Here is a 12,399-nt window from a genome sequence, read left to right as displayed (position 1 = left end):
GTAAGTTGGTGTTGATTGAGATGAACCCTTTCTATTTTTGGAAAGTGCATTTGATCACATGGAGAAATAATAGGTATGACTACTATTTCAGACGACATATTTAAATTATGAGTATTTTGGGAGTTATTATATTTTTAGTAGCCAAATTATTATTAAATAATTAAATGGCTTATTATAAAGTTATAGTTTAACTTTATGATTTCACTTCAGTTGAGGTTGAGTTATCATTAGAAAGAGTCATTTATTAATTAGTTAAGCCAAGTCAAGTGAAAGAATCTAATGGAAGCTTTTGATTAATGTTGTGTGGTGAAGCTTCTTGAGTGAAGTTACATTTTAACAACAAAAGGGAATCTGGAGGTTATAAATACAAGCCCATTTGCTGAGAAAAGCATACTAGGATATTTTATTTGCTTTTGATGCCTTTGTGGCTTTTTCTAAGGTTCTGCCTTTATGCCCTTGCTGAGATAAAAGGGTCTGATTTCTGAGTAGTAATTGTGCAAGTTTGCTGCTGAAGTACAGCAAAATTACCATCATATCTCTTATGTGTTTACTGTGTCTGAGAGATGATAAATGTGGAAGAAGTATGACTGATTTTTGGAGAGAATTTATTCTGTTCATGTTTTTGATGATCGCTGTTTTGGCCTGGGTGAATTTGTGTGCATATAGGAGGCTGACATTAACTGCTAAGGCAGCGTTTGGTCTCCCAGCACTCCTATAGCCCTGTGATATCATTTGCGGAATCTGCAGACACCATTGCAGGCTGCGATTTTCTGGAACTTGCTGGGCAGTACATGTATGTGACTGATTTCTGTATTTGGGTCATTTGCTGGCATCAATTCTGGGCAGCTAACTCTTCTGCATGAGATGGCAGGGAAAAGAGATTAGTGACTAAAATTTGGGGCAGAGAATCTGCCTGGGTGCCTATCCAATTCATTTAGAAATCGGAAACTACACCAGCTGCAAATCAACCCTAAACCGAGAGTTACCAGGTGCCAATCTAGTCTATAGAGAATTTGGTTTGTGTAGCAGTTGAATTAAATGGTATGGTCACATTGTAATTTTCTGATTTATGAATACCAGTGAACATTATATATGCTTTCAAATTTTTGGTTTTGATTGTGTATAGTTTTTTAAAAAACTATAGACAATCAAATCCAGAAATTTGAAAGCATTAGCATGGATTGTGGAAATCTAATATATCTCAACATTATATATGTTAAATCAGGATCTCTGATAGGAACAAGTGATATAATAACTTATGGAATATACTAGACTCAGATTTACTTACCAATCTGATACTGCAACTGTGCTTGCTCTGATTGTGCAGATCTTTGGGACTGTGTATTCACTGAGGGTGGACGAACTTGCTGTAATTAATGCCTTTGGTTGCAGATACAATTGCTATGATTGAATAATGATCGATGTCCTTATTGCTGGAGTAATCGACAAGTCTGAGAATTGCCTTGTGATTGATTTCAGACTACCGATAACTCTTGGGATATATATGAATGGTAACATGTCTCTGTAGAGACATGACTCTAAGTGGCCAATGGCCAGGTAGGGTCATGTCCCTATGTGGACATAATACTAAGCCGTACATGATCTTAATCGGTAGTTAACAATCTCACCTGATAACCATTCAATGTCCAATTTCATTTGTCTCTTCTTATAACAAGAACCTGATATGACAAGTAAAGTCATTTCTGAATAATCAAACATATATATATAATTCTTATCAGTAATATAAAACAATGTTCATTCAAATGCTCAATATCATTTTGACTGATGCTATACATCAACACTCCCTCTTAGCAAGGAAGAAGTGACAAAAATTTAAGAGATATCAGTATTAAGGATATCTATATACAATACATTATCTGACTTTGAAATGTCCCTAACCGGATATTTACAGATTTCTTTCCCAGATAACATTCAGAACACATATATGTGAAGTTGCATGGTAAAAACTAGTAATATAAATCCTAGAAAATATCCCCAATAGTTGTATACCCAGTTGTTTCCTTAAAACCGATATTGAGAACTTAAACCATAGGCACATGTATTACGAAAAATAATAGAAAAAACAACAGCTCCTCCAATAGATATAAACCCATTCTTTTCAAAATAATATTCAGGAATTCAAGCATATAGAATGCATTACAAACCAACAGCACAAAACCAATAAACTCTCATAAAAACTCCTTAAAACAACGTTATTGCATTATACAACATCAATACAATAACCGGCTTCCAAAATCCAATCCTAAATACAACTTTAAAGTTAGATTGGAAAACATAAGAGAAGAACCTGTAAGCACATGCAAGACACCTAAATTGATGTCTCCAAGGACAATGGGTTTGCATCCACTGTCTGCTGGCATGAGGGGCTACGTCCTCATACTAGCTAAAAGCTGAAGCTTTCCAAACACTTTCGCAAGAGAGAAACTGAAATCTGAAATAATAAATCAAGCATATCCAAATGAAAGAGTTTCTTCTCCTTTTATCCTTACAATTGTGACTCTTCGACTTCCCTCTTGGCTTTTCATCTTATCTCTCCTTGTCCTTTTTGCCCCCTTTATGATATTAAATTGACCCTTTAGATTTTGAGTTCACGCTCTCCAATTCAATTTTAATATTATACAATATGCCTTTAATATTTCCAATGTCCCAAAAAGGGAACATTACAGACTTAAAACTCTAAAATAGTGACTTGTCAAATAATTATAATCACCATGTTATGAACACTATCATAACATATATTATGATCTCTAATTGTCCAAAACAATATCTAGAGTAAGCATAATGCATTTGTTATTAATGACTTCCTACATATTCAGAACAAAATTGTCATAATAACAGGCCTATCATTTGTAAGATTGTCACCTTACAAAGATTACCTTCTGAATATATATGTCTTTGAAACATCGTCATCTTTCATTACATATCTTATGCAACTATTCAACTTAGAAGCATAAACACACATAAATTGGAACTTAAGTTCAATATTCAAAAATTACAATTTGATCATATCAATTTTACCACTGAAATATTCCAATTTAACATTGGCAAGAGGTTCAATAAGAATATCTATTATTTGCTCATCAATCGTGATATACCATATCTCTGATTCAAAAACTGAATTTATAGATAACTGATTTATCTGAGTACAACATTGCATATGTCACTTATGTATTCGAACTTTGGAAATGTATCACTCTCCCTTTGATTCCTCACTTCGGGATTCTCTTTTAAAATTTATCCACTTTATCTCTTTCTTCAACAACTTAACATACAAGATTTTCATCCTTTTCATTCTTAACCTCCGCTAGGTTTGCTTGAATTTTCTCCCGTTCTAGACAGAAGTTATGAGTGTGACCGAATTTGTCACATTTGAAGCATTGTACTTTCGACCAATCTCTTTTCTTGTATGATTTGTTGAATTCCTTGTTGTCTTGATGAATTCCCTTTCTTTTTCCCTTATTATTGGTACTGGATTGAAGAGCTTGAAATTCTCCCTCTTGATTTGAAATGATTCCTCTTGTAATTAATCTGGACTCTTCTTGAGTGCATTCGTTTTTGAGTAGTTCAAACTTGGGAAGTTTTGATCGAGAACTTAGTCTACAAATAAATGTCTCCCAAGATAGTGGTAGTCCTTTTAGGGCTATAATGCTAAGTTCTTTGTCATCTACTTCATTTCCAATGGTTGCAAGTCGATCTTTCAATTATGAGATTCTTAGGAAATAGGACATAACAATTTCTCCATTATTCATCTTAATGTATAGATTTTGCTTCAATGTTAGCAATTTGCTTTTGTTATTAATTTCGAAAGTATTCTTTATAATGGAAAACATCTCAAAAGCAGTTTTAAGACACGATATAGAAGAAAGAATATGATCCTTCACCGAGTCTATAATAATTTTCATGGCCTTGTTGTTGTGTCTTTCCAATGTCATTTTATCTAGATCATTTTTAGGTATTGATTTGTTTGATTCTATGCATTCTTCTAACTTCATTTCTCTCAGTACTATTATGACTCGAATTTTCCATGATGAAAAATTTGATGCCATCTCAAGTCTATCCTCTAATCTTACATGATTAACCATTTTTTTGAATTTGAGGATAAAATTTAATATTGATAAATCTGAGTTTTAATTTTAATTCTGGAAAATATATATATTCCTATGAGGATGTCTTTGATACCATGTTAAATCAGGATCTCTGATAGGAACAAGTGATATAATACTTATGGAATATACTAGACTCAGATTTACTTACCAATCTGATACTGCAACTAGGCTTGCTCTGATTGTGCAGATCTTTGGGACTGTGTATTCACTGAGGGTGGACGGACTTGCTGTAATTAATGCCTTTGGTTGCAGATACAATTGCTATGACTGAATAATGATCGATGTCCTTATTGTTGGAGTAATCACAAGTCTGAGAATTGCTGGAGTAATTGCAAGTCTGAGAATTGTCTTGTGATTGATTTCAGACTGCCGATAACTCTTGGGATATATATGAATGGTAATATGTCTCCGTAGAATGGTTTATTTTTGTATATTTCTTGCATTTCTTTGCATACATAAATTATAGTACACACATATATATGAATGCACCCAAATGCATCCAAAATCCGAAAAAAAATTGCACATCACCACTGCGCACCCGCCTCAGCATCAGCATCAGAACTAGCATCGGTAACTTAGATTTTAACTTTATCTTATGTTGAAGAGCTACTTTATTTTTCAAAAGTAATGCCATGAATCATATAAATTAACCACAAGTTTTCAATTACTCAAAGACTCAAATGCAAACAAATTATTCACTTTAACTTTAACTTTAGAATTATTTTATTTTTATGAATATCATTTTCATTAGAAAAGTTTTCTTTTTCACTTACTATTTTTACTATTTTATCCTCGAGTCTTTTGTTTTAATTTTTTTGGAAAATATACTCAAATATTATGTATTTACTTGTAAATTAATGTTTTATTTATACTATATATAAGATTGTTCGAGATATATCAAACTTTATTTCTACTTAATGTATTATGTACTTGAAGGAATAATTATAGATTGATACAATGCTTGAAACAAACAAGTCAAAATAATTATATGAAAATCACTTTTAAAGCAATATTTACAAACATGACCGGTTTAGGAGCCTTAATAAAGTCAATGCACATCATCACATAGATGGACAAAAAGAAAGAACTTCATTCATGATCATAAATATTGAAGGGACTAAAAATCAAATTATAAGTGGTTAATATAAACAATATTAATGGCACATGATTCATCCTTTGTTAACTATAATGGCATATATGACATACCTTAACATACACAACATTATTATGTTGGATAACTCACTTTCTTTTCCATGTTGAATCTTCCACTATAAATTTATCTTCATGTCATTGTTATTTTCCATTATAAATTTTGATTAAGTTAATTTAATATCATTATATTATACTAATTAATTTATTATTTTATTTCAGTTCTTATATATATTTAAGGGGGGGAAAATTACAAGCCTCGTCATTAATTTTAGTTTAGGACAAAAAATTAGAAAACCAATCACTATGATTTTTGTGACGAAAAATCAGAAAACCCACCACTATTATTTTTGGTAGAGAAAATAGAAAACCCACCACCATTATTTTATATGGTAAAAATTAGAAAACACATCACCAAGATAATCATGCAAAACACTTATTGCAGAAAGCAAGTCATAGTTGTGGCAAATAATACAACCAATCATAGAAACCTTCACATAGCAAAAACAACAGACTTATGTGTTAAAATACCCCTTAAAATGGCCAAACGTCATCATGCGGTAAAACAAGAAAACACTTCGCACAAAAAATAGCATATGAAAGCAACATACAACTCCCTAAAAGTGCATGAAAGTACATGCAACCCAATAACCATGAGCTTCTCGTGAGGAAGTTAGACTCAAACACGCTTTAATACCATGTTATGGTAAATCGAGTTATATTAAAAACAGGAGGTGAAGGCTCCTTAAATAGATTTACAAAGATGATTTTTCTAAATGAAATAATCATGAACTCGATACAAAAAAGGAAACTTCCTAAGCTGACTAAGATGACCATTAACGAAACATTACAATATTTTCGTAGACTCAAAGCACATACAAAAGGCAAAGAAAAACACAGAAAACAAAGAAATAGGCAAGTAGGGGTAAACCAGAAATGGTAATATCGAAAGGAGTACAAGTATAAACAAAAGTGAATAGAGAGGACCACACACCTAAGAAAGAAGGAAAGAACATCAATTATCAGCATTCTAAGCACAATGGAAGAGCCAAAAAGATTCTCACCAAACATGGTAGAGTACAAATGCAGAATTGTTTTGCACGGAACCTCCTCTCAGACTAAAGTTTGACAAACTATTTATGTTGAGTTTTTGTGGCTTGGATAGGTACATCTACATAGGTGTCGTGTCCACGCATTCGATAGTCATCTATCGATTTTCCATGCACTTAGTTCAACTAAAAAGTGAAGAATTGTAATCTTTGGCGAAAAAGCACAATAATTATATTTTTTGGTGACATAGGCTTATTTCATCTCTAAAAGCTAACTTTAGTTTTGAGATCTTGAGTCACTAGGATGATTATAAATTGAAGCATTGAGGAAGAACTAGACACATTGAAGAAAAGAGAATTTCCAAGAGAAGCTGAGGAAGAAGGGGAACAAAACTTTTGACGAGGAAAGCACATGCAATTATTCTTGCAGATAATTGTTTTACTTTCTGCTGTAATTTTTCAGATTCTTCTTTAGGCATAGTTTTTGATTGGCATGAGTTGGTGATTCAGTACAAGAGTGTATGGGTAGAGAAAGAGTATAGTGAGCCTAAAACATTCTGTGTGTAATTGTTGTGACAATCTTGTAATCTATTGTATGAATTCTTGCTCCTAAAGCTGAATAGATTAGTGTTTTTGCAGATCTTCCCCATGCTAGGGCTTCCTGGGCATATTTGTGTTATTCGTTATTAGTTTCACGTTCATTTTCTTCTGTTGTTCACTGTTATTCATTTCTGTTAAATAACCTAGAGTATTGGATATTACAAATCAAGTAGATAAACATTATTCTTGTTTTTGTTCAATGAATTTTGTTGAGTAGTTAATTTGTAACTAGGTTATAGAAATTTAACAGCGTATAGTAGAAAGAATTTGGTAATGTGAGTTTACTTCAAGATTTGTAAAAGAGTGGTGATGGGCCCTCGATGTCAAGAGGAGATAGAAACATGACAAGTAGAATACGAGGTAAGTCAACAAGAGGTCTAAGCACTAATAAGCCATGTATAAACAAAATGTCACCATACACCCCCTCACATGCATGAATTAATAGCTATGCTACCAAATTATTCCCTTAAAGCTTAGGGTCCAGTGTTACACAAGTAATTGGAAAAATATTAGATAAGTTAATGAATAAGAAAGACACTCATATAAAGTTTACAAAGGCGAAGTTTCTATTATGAGACAATCGTCATTATTAGAAACATTCTAATAACAAAACAATAAAACAATATTAGAAACATTCTAATATTTACAAGATGCACAATATTGACTATTAAAATAATAATAAATAAGATATTCAAAGATATTATTCTACACCATCCCATAATAATCAATATGTCAACTACACCAAAGAGCCCCTGGAAGTTAGCAAACTTAACTGGAAGGAGGGACTTGGTGAGAATATCTATAGCCTAGTCCATTGTAGGAACATATTGCAAATCCATGGATCCATCTTCAAACAACTCTAGGATGAAGTGATAACAAATGGCAATATGCTTGTTTTTCTCATGGCAGACTTGATTTTTAGCAAGTTTGAGAACCATTGATAGTCACAAAAGAGGAGTAAACAACATGCCTGAGACATATGGGTATCCAAAAGCATCCTTTGAAGCCAAACTACCTCACAATCCGCTTTGACTATTCCCCGATATTTAGCTTTTGTCAATGAAACAAACACAACCTGTTGCTTCTTACTGGTCCAAGTGATGGCACTTCTGCCCAAAGTGAAGACATACTTGAAAGTAGACTTTTTGTGATCAACAAACCCTCCCCAATCCAAATTAGTGTAACCAATGAGTTTGAGATCTTTTGTTCGTCCATGAAGGATACCAAAGTTTGAAGTGTCCTTGACATAGCACAATACACATTTCGTTGCAACCTAATGATCTGAAGTAGGAGTCATCGTGAAGTGGGATATGCAACTCACTGCAAAACTAAGATCAAGTCTAGTAGCAATGACATAGATCAAATTTCCCACTAGTTGCTTAAAGGTGGTGATGCAAGAGCATCCTGATCTTGCTATCCTGCTGATCTTTGTTCGTTCTGCCTGTTGGAGTCAAGTGCTAGTGGTTTCCAAGTTGTTGCTACTGAGTTGTTCAATGTTGGTTGAGTTACTGTAGCTATCCTGTAATGTCCCCATTTTTGCTAGCATTGGAGTTTCAGGGATTAGCCTATTATTGTGATCCTCGTCGGCTAATTATTGTGGATAGAGGGTCTTCTGAGGCAGTGGCTTGGCTTGGCTTGGGAGGGTCTTGTCTTCTCCACAATTCAGTAAGCTACAGGTTGATCTTTGTTTGGCTCAGATTGGACTCCGTTTGGGCTTAGTTTTGAGTACCCACTATTTGTGGTAAGTTGGTGTTGATCGAGATAGGCCCCTTCTATTTTTGGAAACTACATTTGGTCACATGGAGAAATAATAGATATGACTCCTATTTTAGATAACATATTTAAATGATGAGTATTTTGGGAGTTATTATATTTGTATTGCCCAGATTATTATTAAATAATTAAATGGCTTATTATAAAATTATAATTTAAGTATATAATTTCACTTAAGTTGAAAGTTGAGTTATCATTGGAAAGAGCCATTTATTAATTAGTTAAGCCAAGTCAAGTGAAAGAATCTAATGGAAGCTTCTAATTAATGTTGTATGGTGAAGCTTCTGGAGTGAAATTACATTTTGGCAACAAAAAAGAGCATCTAAAGGTTATAAATTCAAGCGCATTTGTTGAAGAAAGTATGCTTGAATATTTATTTGATTTTGTTGCCTTTGTGGCTTTTCTGAATTTTGATTTTGTGTGCCCTTGCTAAAGTATAAGGGTTATTCTGAGAATTACTCTTGCAAATTGTGTTGAAGTATACAATTTGTCATTATCCTACTCTTCAACTATGTCGAAGGAGAATTTGCTTTGTAATTTATCTTTTGATTATCTCTTGTGAGGGTTTCTCAGTTGTGGGTTTCCATCCATTGTTGATGTATAATGGATTGGATCTGAGACTATGACATCTCCTTATTGTGTTCATCTATGGCGGGGAGAAGCGTTTGTTAGCTAAAAATTTTGGGATCAATTATGAAAAATCTAGGAGCAACGTTTGTATATTACTGACTTGTGTATGCTGGTTAGAGCTTGCTGTGCATTTTTGAAGGCTGCCATATTCTCCTATAGCAGCAATTGGTGTTATTTTGCATGCCTGCAATCACTTTTGACAGGTCAACAAGCACCAATTAGGGCCTGCATTTATCTTCAGACATGCTGCAATTGTATTGGGAGAACTTGCATTGACTTTTGTGACTTGTGTTGCAAGTTGGGAGCCCATGTTGTGCTGAAGTGGGACTGCGTTCAACACCTAGAGGTTTGCAATTTGATTTTGGAACTCCACTATCCTATGTGAGGCTCATGTTGCAGACATTGCAGGTCGTAATTTGGTTCAGAATTTAATTCGATGTTCTATAACAAGTTCTATGTTTTCAATTGATATAAATAAATGAATCTGCAGTTTATTACTATGCAAAGACACTGAATGAGAAAAAATTTCTTTGTTTATTACTAAATTAGTATCATAATTCAGCCAATAGAACTTTTGCAAATGAGTTGGAACTAAATTAACAAGATTGCTAGTTGGGAATTTGTAGTTTGTGGATTAGTTCAGCCCATAGCAATTTAAATCATATGCTAGTATTGGAGAATGCTTGCCAAGTGTTTGACAAAATACTAGATTGTTGATTAACGAAAGAAATTGATGTTTTGTTTAAGCTATAACCAAACAGGGTTATCACATATCCAGTATTGGCCAAGTGTTCCTTCATGTGCCGAGTGAGCCTGATATTTATTGATGCTCAGTTCCTTCTTTGATCGAGTTTGTCTATGATTGGTTCTTAATTTGAGCCGACATATGTAATTAATTTGGATCATGAATTTAATGTTCAGATCTTGCCTTGGGATGTGTGCAGACCGTTTTAAGGTTGGCCTTTCTATTATGTAATGATCTAGAATCTTCTATAAGTTGTTTTGGCAAGTATAAATAAGGGTGTTTAGGTTTGGGTTAGGTAATTACTTAAAGAGTTGAGAGCAAATGTTCCTAGAATAGCGAATTTGAAGCTGGATCGTAGATTTTGAAGTTGTATTTTGTTGGTTGTAACCTAGAAGGCCTTACAGCTGAGAATGTATGCAAATATTTTGATGAATTAATAAAGCATTTCGAAGTTCCTTCTCTCCTTGGTGTTATTCTCCGTGTTGTTTGCTTCCATTGTGTTACTCAACAACATGATTAGATAGTTAGGTGTGGCTCTAGCCCTAGCTTTTCAATTCCCCCTTGCATCATGTGGATTCATTCTAAATAGAAGAACCAGATCTTGCTAACAATTTCAGACCAAACTCCATAGGTGTAAATGCAAGTTTGCAGTCCTGCATTTTAAATTTGTCTAACAAAGCCCTTGCATACCTAGATTGAGAGATGAAGATTTTGTAAGATTGCTACGAAACTTCAACAACTAGGTAGTAGTAAGATAAGAAAAGATAATACTATTAATGTCTAACAAAAAAATCACGAGGGTTTATGGGACTGAGCATACAAACAAAAGAGCTAGCCAAAGCAAGAGCACCAAATGGTGACTGACAAGAAACAAAACAAGACAGAAGACCATGAAACCTAAGGTAAGGACTAAGGATCCTTGCTTCATACAAAGAAATCAATCACAAAAGGCTATAACCATGGAAGATTCAAATTCATAGATCGTTGCCGAGAACCGCTGGAATGTCGTTGCCTAGAAAGACTGGTACAATTCTTGACCGATCTAGAGGGAGTGATGCTAGATGGCCTTTTCACACCCCGTGGTGGAGACAAGGGGGGAGAAAAAGGCGATGATGAGCTGGTCTGAGGTATGGCCCTAAGGTGTGACTGACTGCAGGGTATGCTCACGAAGTTGGGTGGCCTCCCGAAGATGAAGTGCAAGACACTGTAGGTCAACATAGCTGAAGAAAGCTGAAAGAGAAAAACAATCTTTAAATAAACAATAAAATCTCCCTCTGATCTCGTAGTCAATAGGGCAACGGAATATGAATTGGGTCTCAATCTCAACCTCTGCCAAAGTACACAATCTACAAATCCAATCTTCTCTATCCATATGGTGTATCAATTTGGACCCGAAGACAATGAGAGCCAACTCTGAAGGAGCCCAAAGAGAATCACAGGGCGTTACACCAACGCCAATAAAGATAAGCAAGATGCACAATAATACCATTATGAATCTCAAGAAAATGCTCTGGACAAAAGGCTATCTTAGGATGTAATCCATCAGGAGGATTACTCCAAGTAGTGATAATGTACTATCTACAGATATCCTGTCTAACATACTCATTCAACTCCTAACATGAGGGGAGAAGGTGAGCAGGAGCATCCAGCGAGAATTGGTATGGAGGAAGACTATCAATGTCAATCTCGATCAAACCCAACAGAGAGATGGCTTGGGCGTACTAACAATGAGATCTAGTGCTAGTGTCGGATCTCATAATTTGAACAAAAGAACCATATGCCAGATGAGAGTATCTGTGTTGGTCGACATCAAAATCCATAAATCCATGAAGTCCATGGAGAAACCAGATCAAGTCAAAAATGGCCGCAAGTTTGAAAGGATGAGCTCCAAACTCGGCTAAAACAATGCTGTGGGGGCTGAGTTTATGAGACATAATGATGCACCGTAAAAGCAACGTCTAAACACGCTCAATAAAGGCCCAATCAGAAGCAAGAAGAGAAGGCCACCAAACCACCGAGCCATAAAGAACGGTCGGTCTAACTAAGGAATCCAAGAGGGACATCTTGGACGAAATTTCCTGAAAATGATGTTTGAAACAATGTCTTTCGAGCATGGCCAAAGAACCCATGCCCTTACTAATTCTGGACTGAATAGCCGGTCTCAAACTGAAGCAGTGTCCCAAAAAATCTAACTCGAGATACGTGTAAAAAGTGATCTCAATCTCCTGCCACTATAGTGGAAAATCCCAAGGTTGATCATGTCAAAAAACTAGCATAGACTCTATTCGAATACTTGAATCAAATATGTTGAACTACTAGTGATTAT

At 34.6% G+C, this 12,399-nt stretch overlaps 1 protein-coding gene across 1 annotated transcript in view; it reads right to left on the bottom strand.

The window, feature by feature from the left end:
- LOC149553088 (uncharacterized) overlaps positions 1–12,399 on the bottom strand; it is a 74,032-nt gene that overhangs the window by 28,606 nt on the left and 33,027 nt on the right. The window lies entirely within an intron of this gene.

This window comes from Cupressus sempervirens, chromosome 6 (genome assembly GCF_028749045.1).
Source record: "Cupressus sempervirens isolate cs-2001-9-10 chromosome 6, ASM2874904v1, whole genome shotgun sequence".
Classification (NCBI taxonomy): Eukaryota; Viridiplantae; Streptophyta; class Pinopsida; order Cupressales; family Cupressaceae; genus Cupressus; species Cupressus sempervirens.
The sequence above is the reverse complement of the archived record's forward strand: the minus strand, read 5'-3'. Positions and strand labels throughout refer to the sequence as shown.